General features: G+C 45.1%; 1 long non-coding RNA gene across 1 annotated transcript; it reads right to left on the bottom strand.

Annotated features, from left to right (window-relative positions):
- Positions 1-698: 698 nt before the first annotated feature.
- Positions 699-5110, bottom strand: LOC117359662. The gene is made up of 3 exons (XR_004539291.1): positions 5047-5110; positions 4043-4185; positions 699-1578 (listed from the first exon to the last, which is right to left on the bottom strand). It is a non-coding gene; the product is annotated as an uncharacterized LOC117359662 (long non-coding RNA).
- Positions 5111-6105: the final 995 nt, after the last annotated feature.

Here is a 6105-nt window from a genome sequence, read left to right as displayed (position 1 = left end):
TTCTTGTCTGAGGGTCAGGGGTAGAGCGTTCCATAATGTGGAGGCAGTTCCTGAAAAGATTGTTTTGCGTGTTGCATCGTAAGGATAGGAACAGCAAGAAGATATTGTTGAGAAGAGCGCAGTGATCGACGGGATTCATAGGGGATCCACAATCTGTCTAGGAATGGGGGGATAGGGCTGGATTGAACTTTAAAAGCAAGAAGAAGGATTTTGAAGGTAGCCCTGTGGGAAATAGGTAACCAGTGAGCTTTTCTAAGGAGAGGGGTGACTTACTCAAATTTTTTGGCATTAAAAATTATTTTTATGGCAGTATTTTGAATAACTTTGGAGTCTCCTAATCTCTGTCACACATTTGCTGGTCCAGGAACCCCTTAATTATATACCCAGCAGCCCCACCCCATGGTTACACACACCACAGAGGAAGATATGTTCAATATAAAGGTCTGATGTCTCACCCTACCAGCTGCCAAGAGACACACCCTCCAGATTTGGAAACGGAATGCTTAGACAAGGGTTGGTTTTCTGTTCAGCACGCTTCTTGCGCCCCAACCTACATGGCTGTGGCCTTAGGAGATGTGCAAACAGCTACTTCCAAGATACATTATACGGTTAAGGACATGCGACACAAGGGAAACAGTAATGAATGTTTAATAATCCAAATTTGTCAAGGTCGTGGTGAGATATACAGGTTGGCAATAATAGAAAGATGAAACACACATGACATCAGGTTGGCATTCATCAGGAAATACACAGCTTTCAAAGAACACATAGAGATGATAAAACGGTGATATCACCTCACGTATCAAAAGTGATGCTAACAATTACCACTTTCAGTTCATACAGATATGAATAATGCAATCTTGTGTGTAACAGGTTATGCTAACAGATAGATCTCTGAAAGTATATACATGGGCAGATGAAGGGGAAAATGCAGGAAAAGGGAGGGGATAAACACAGATGAGGGATATACAGTATATATGAGGACTGCAGGGATAAATTTATATACATGTCTGTTGTCCCACCATAGCAACCCGTCAGGCAGGGGACAGCAGTTTTCAGGGGGCCAGAGCACAGGTGAATGGAGTGGGCAACAACCAGGATGCCTCTAAAGCATGGGGAAAGAGTGGATGGCTATCAACCCAGTCCACTAGGACAACCAGGACATCAAAGACTGCAAGAAGAAACAGCGTCCATTAGGGGTGCAGCAGCCCACACAGCCTTCATTCTGTAGGGATGGCCCTGAGATCAGGGGAGGGAACACTGCTCTGCCTCTGCTGAACAGGTGGGGCACATGACAGACAAAGGGGGAGGAAGGAGTTACAGAGAGGAAGTATAGGGAGGAGGCATAGGTCTCAGAGTCCACAGCTTCCCTTGTGTTCCCGGTGACTAGTGGCTGTTGCATCTCCTGTCCAGCAGCCAGGTCCTACAATAGAGCAAGGAATCCATTGGTAGCACAGTACTGGACCAGTTCTTCCAAGCACAGGGGTACCGTCAGATCAGGGATGGTAGCTTATCTGAAAACAGGAACTGCAGGGAGGTCCAGCAGGTTCAAGGCATCCCCAGCGTCAGGCAACTGACCTGTGGAGACAGAATGGAGAGAGAGTTTATGTTCCAGATATAGCAGATTGCAAAATGTAGGAACATTCAGGTGAGTAGAAGAATCCAAAATAGTGACTAAGAGGCAGGATTTCTGCTAGATGTTTTTCTGATTGGGCCATAATCAAAACCTGAGACGTCTATCTCCCAAAAGTCCAAATACCTTTAGCTGAGATGTCCATAAAAGGGTAGATAAACACCTTGAAGGGGAATTTTCTTTTTTTTTAAAGTCAAATCATTTTATTGAATAAAGAAAAAATAACAGAAAATACAGCAAAATAAGCAGTCAACAAATACGAGCAGCAGCAGAGCATCACAGCATATATGATGTTACAGTTCTTAGCAGCACAGGGTAATGTATTGTGATACGGTGGATCACAAATATATTAATCAACAGAGTCACAGTAGTGTTGCAGTGGAGACCAGGTATCATGAAAAGATCTTTGGGAGCCTCTACACTCAGCCAATCGTAGTTCGTATTTGTAGCACAAAAGTACCATATTCCACCACTGAGCCAATGGTATTGATGAGGAACATTTCCAGGAAGGGGAATTTTCAAATCTTTTTAGGCTTCATTGGAGATGGCTCCCCAAAAAAACAGGCCCAGGCTCTCAGCTGCAAGGTAAACTTCTCTGACCCAGAGATTGAGATGCTGGTGCAGGAGGTACCGGCATGCCACACCCACCTATTTTCTTCTAAGAGCCAAAGGCTTTGTGCCTACAAAAAGGGAAAAGAGTGGGTTCTATTTGTGAGTGCCTGAATTCAGTCCACCATAACAACAGGGACACTGAGGACTGCAAGAGCAAATGGAGGCAACTGGGATGTTGGCCACACGGTTGGGGACAGGCTTCAAGGGGCTGACATGTCAGACCTCTCTCCAGTGGACCAGATGGTCCACAACTTCCTCCCTCAGGCTGGGCACCCAAGACACCTCAGATGCAGAACAAGAGTCAGGTACATTTGGGGTATGGAAGCCAAGCTGTGTGTATCCTTTCTGCTGTTTACCCCATCTCTTAGGCAGGGAAAAGGGGGACATTACTCCCAAGGCACCCATGTGAGGGACAGGGTCCCTGGTGAGTGCGTGAGGGGGAAGAGGCCAGGGCCTATCCTTTGTGGCAGCGTAGCAGGGTACATGGCTCATGGGTGCACCACGGAGTGGAAGTCTGTGGCAGCTGATTGGTCCCATGCCTAGGCAAAGACATATCCCTGTACCTGCCAGTGGCCATCTCGCCCTCTTCCCCAAACAGTGTGCATACCTTCACCCCACATCTCTGTGTTCCCATCAGCCCTACCACATTCCTTCTTTCTTTCCTCTCCTTGATGTGTTGCTGTCAGGCACCTTAGCATTGGAGGGATACAGTTCACCTTATATTTGGTTCTGGCATAGGGTTACCATATGACTTCAGAAAAAGAAGAAAAGCAAAAGACTGTGGATGATGATGTTCCAAAAGATGATTTATTTATCACTTCTTCCAAAAATGTACACAAATAAATACAAGCTACATATGTGGACTATTTTACTTGTATTTATTTGTGCTTACATTTTTGGAAAAAGTGATAAATAAATCATCTTTTGGAACATCATCATCCACAGTCTTTTGCTTTTATCATTTGGATTGTTTCTACTGTGGACAATTGGGTCTGCCATTTTTGTTGCTCCAGAAAAAGGAGGATGGATTGAGACATCCAGGTTTTACTTCCATTGCTTTCTCCATGACAAAGAATTTGCTAACGTTACTCCAAAGGCTTCCTCCCTGCAACCTCAATTCATGCTCTCTAGTTTTACCATTTCCCTTCTCTGTATGTAACAACTGTACCTATATACACATATACCACTTATCATTTTTATAGTGCTACCGGATGCACACACGGCTGAACATTAACACGCAAGAGACAGTCCCTGATCAGGAGAGCTTGCAATCTAATATATGCTAGTATTCTAAACATTTATGAGCGCAACACACATGGAAATATTATCACCTAAGTTATGGAATTGTCCCCCACAACACTTATGGTTAATCATGCCATTCATTTAGCATTTTATAAACTATCATATTACTCTTGGACAGCTAGATTTCAATATCTATCTTATCACATCTATAATATCTACGTGGCTATCCCCTCTGTTCATTTTATGAAGCATTTTTCATTTCAGCTTTAAATATTAAAGTTGGGGTTTTTTTTTTCTAGGTGAGTATTATGGAGACTGGCCTCAACAAGGCTCAGCTGCCTCTGAAGGTGATGAGAAACTGGAAAATGAATCATTTTAACAGTAATGTGCTTCTAGTGATCAATACAGAGCCTTGGTATTGGAAACAATAGAGAAGTTCAATGAAAGTAATTACCCGTGGTCCATGTCGTATGACAGATGCTATAAGTGACTATGAACTCTGACAGAAACTTTCTCTACAAGCTTCTATCTAAAGTAATTCTGTAGATGGATTACCGAGGCACAGCGTTCAGTGATCCTCTTACTCCTGGCTCTTGGTGACCGCAGTTCTTTCCATTCCAAGGACATCTGATTTACCATTTTATTTTTATAACCCACTGGAGATTCTGTGTCGGGAGCTTAATAAGGTCCAAATCATACTAATAAAGAAATAATAATCATTTAAACTAAAAAGCATGGTGTATGATGAAATGCAGCTAAACAAAATATGAAATGCATTTAGCTAAAATAAAATTGCTATTACCTTCACAATTCACACTTAAGTTTGCATAGCAAATTAAAGTACAGGAGTGGAAATGCACCTGCTGTGGGCCGCTCGGAGCATTGCTTTCTGCAGATGAATACGTGAGAACCTGCTTAAGGAACAAAGGGGACTTTTATTAAGCTGTGCTAAGCGGCTAACACTTAGGCCCAGATGCACAGAAGGGTTCCTTGCAAGTAAAACTGGATTTAACCAGTCTTACTTGCGAGGAAAGTCTCCTAGCAATCTTAAATAGCAGCCACCGAGAATCCTATGCAAATGCATTACATGGAATTCATTAGTATTATAATGAGCATTCCATGTAATGCCCTAAATTGTTGGCCCACTTTTTATGGGCAAAATTTTCTGGCAGGGTCTGAGCTGTCATAGCCTTACTTTCCTGTCAGTGCCTGAGACAATCAGTGTTCAGGCACTGACAGGAAAGTAAGACTTGACAGCTCAGACTCCCCCTCCCCCGCAAATTAAAAAAAAAACAAGACCCCCCCACCCTCACCATAAATAAGTCCCAATCCCTTTCATTTAAAACCTTTCATGCCTCTGACCCACCCCCTGCCATCCACGGCATCCCCTTCATGCTGGGACCCCGGCCTGAGAACCCCCTCTTCTGCCCACCCCATCCCCCACACTGAAAAAAAAATCAGCAGGAGGGATGCCCATTATCTCCTCCCACAGTGCTGGGACATCCCCCACCCCGGGACATCCCCCACCCCAGCCCATCACACCCTATCCTATGTCGTACCTTTTTTTTATAAGTTTGATAGGAGGAGTGCTCACTCCTTCCTGCCGGCAGGCCCACCTCTTCAAAATGGTGGGTCTTCCTCTACCCAGTGCATCTTGGGATGCACTGGGAGGGGCCTAAGACTCTAATTCGCTCATGTACATAAAGCCCCTCCCAGTACATCCCAGGATGCACTGGACAAGGCCTAAGACCCTGATTGGTTCAGGTGCATAAGACTCCTCCATAATCATAGCCTTAGGCTTACCCAGTGCATCCCAAGATGCACCGGAAAGGGGCAGGTCCACCATTTTGAAGAGATAGGCCTGCCAGCAGGAAGGAATGGGCATCCCTCCTGCTGAACTCTCCACTAAAAAGTATGGGGGGTTTGGGGTTGTCAGGGGGATGGCGGCGGCCCACTAGACCACCAGGTGTTGTGGGGTTTATTTTTGAATAGGGCTCAGCAGGGGGGAGGTCATGTTTTGAGGGGTTGTGTGAGGGGGTAAGGGGCATTTTTTTTTTAATGCTCTTCCAGCTGGAGGATCAGCTGAGCTGGTAGGACTCATCAAAGCCACTGATTGGCAGTTAGGGGGCTTCCCCTGCGGCTCAGCGCTGAGCCGGCAGAGGAAGCTACAAATAGCTGAGCAGTAAAGGAAGACCCAAAGCTATGGTGGCTTTGGGGAGCCCTGTCAGCTCTGATCGGCGGACAGGGAGAACAGCAAAAAAATTTTGATGAGGGATATAGAGGAGCTGTTCCTAGCGATTGCTCATATGAGCAGGCGCCAGGCACAGTTTCTCCCCTTTCACTAGCTCTGCTCAGCACAAATAGCATGCATATAATTTGCATGTTATTCGTGCTGAGCATCAGTCAGAGAGAAAAAAAATCACTCCATGGTAATTTTTACTGTGGTGTCAAGAGCATTATGCATCTGGGCCCTCGTTTACTGTGCAGACGTTAGCAAGGACCCACACTAATGTCTCCTGTGCTAAAAAGGCGCCATGAAGGTAAAAATCCTGCTTTAGCTGCCTAACACAGGACATGGGCATGACATTGGCAGGTGGAAGTGTGGTCAACTGTAACAG

The sequence above is a fragment of the Geotrypetes seraphini genome, chromosome 4 (assembly GCF_902459505.1).
Source record: "Geotrypetes seraphini chromosome 4, aGeoSer1.1, whole genome shotgun sequence".
Classification (NCBI taxonomy): Eukaryota; Metazoa; Chordata; class Amphibia; order Gymnophiona; family Dermophiidae; genus Geotrypetes; species Geotrypetes seraphini.
Note: the sequence above shows the minus strand (reverse complement) of the source record. Positions and strands in the feature narration are given on the sequence as shown.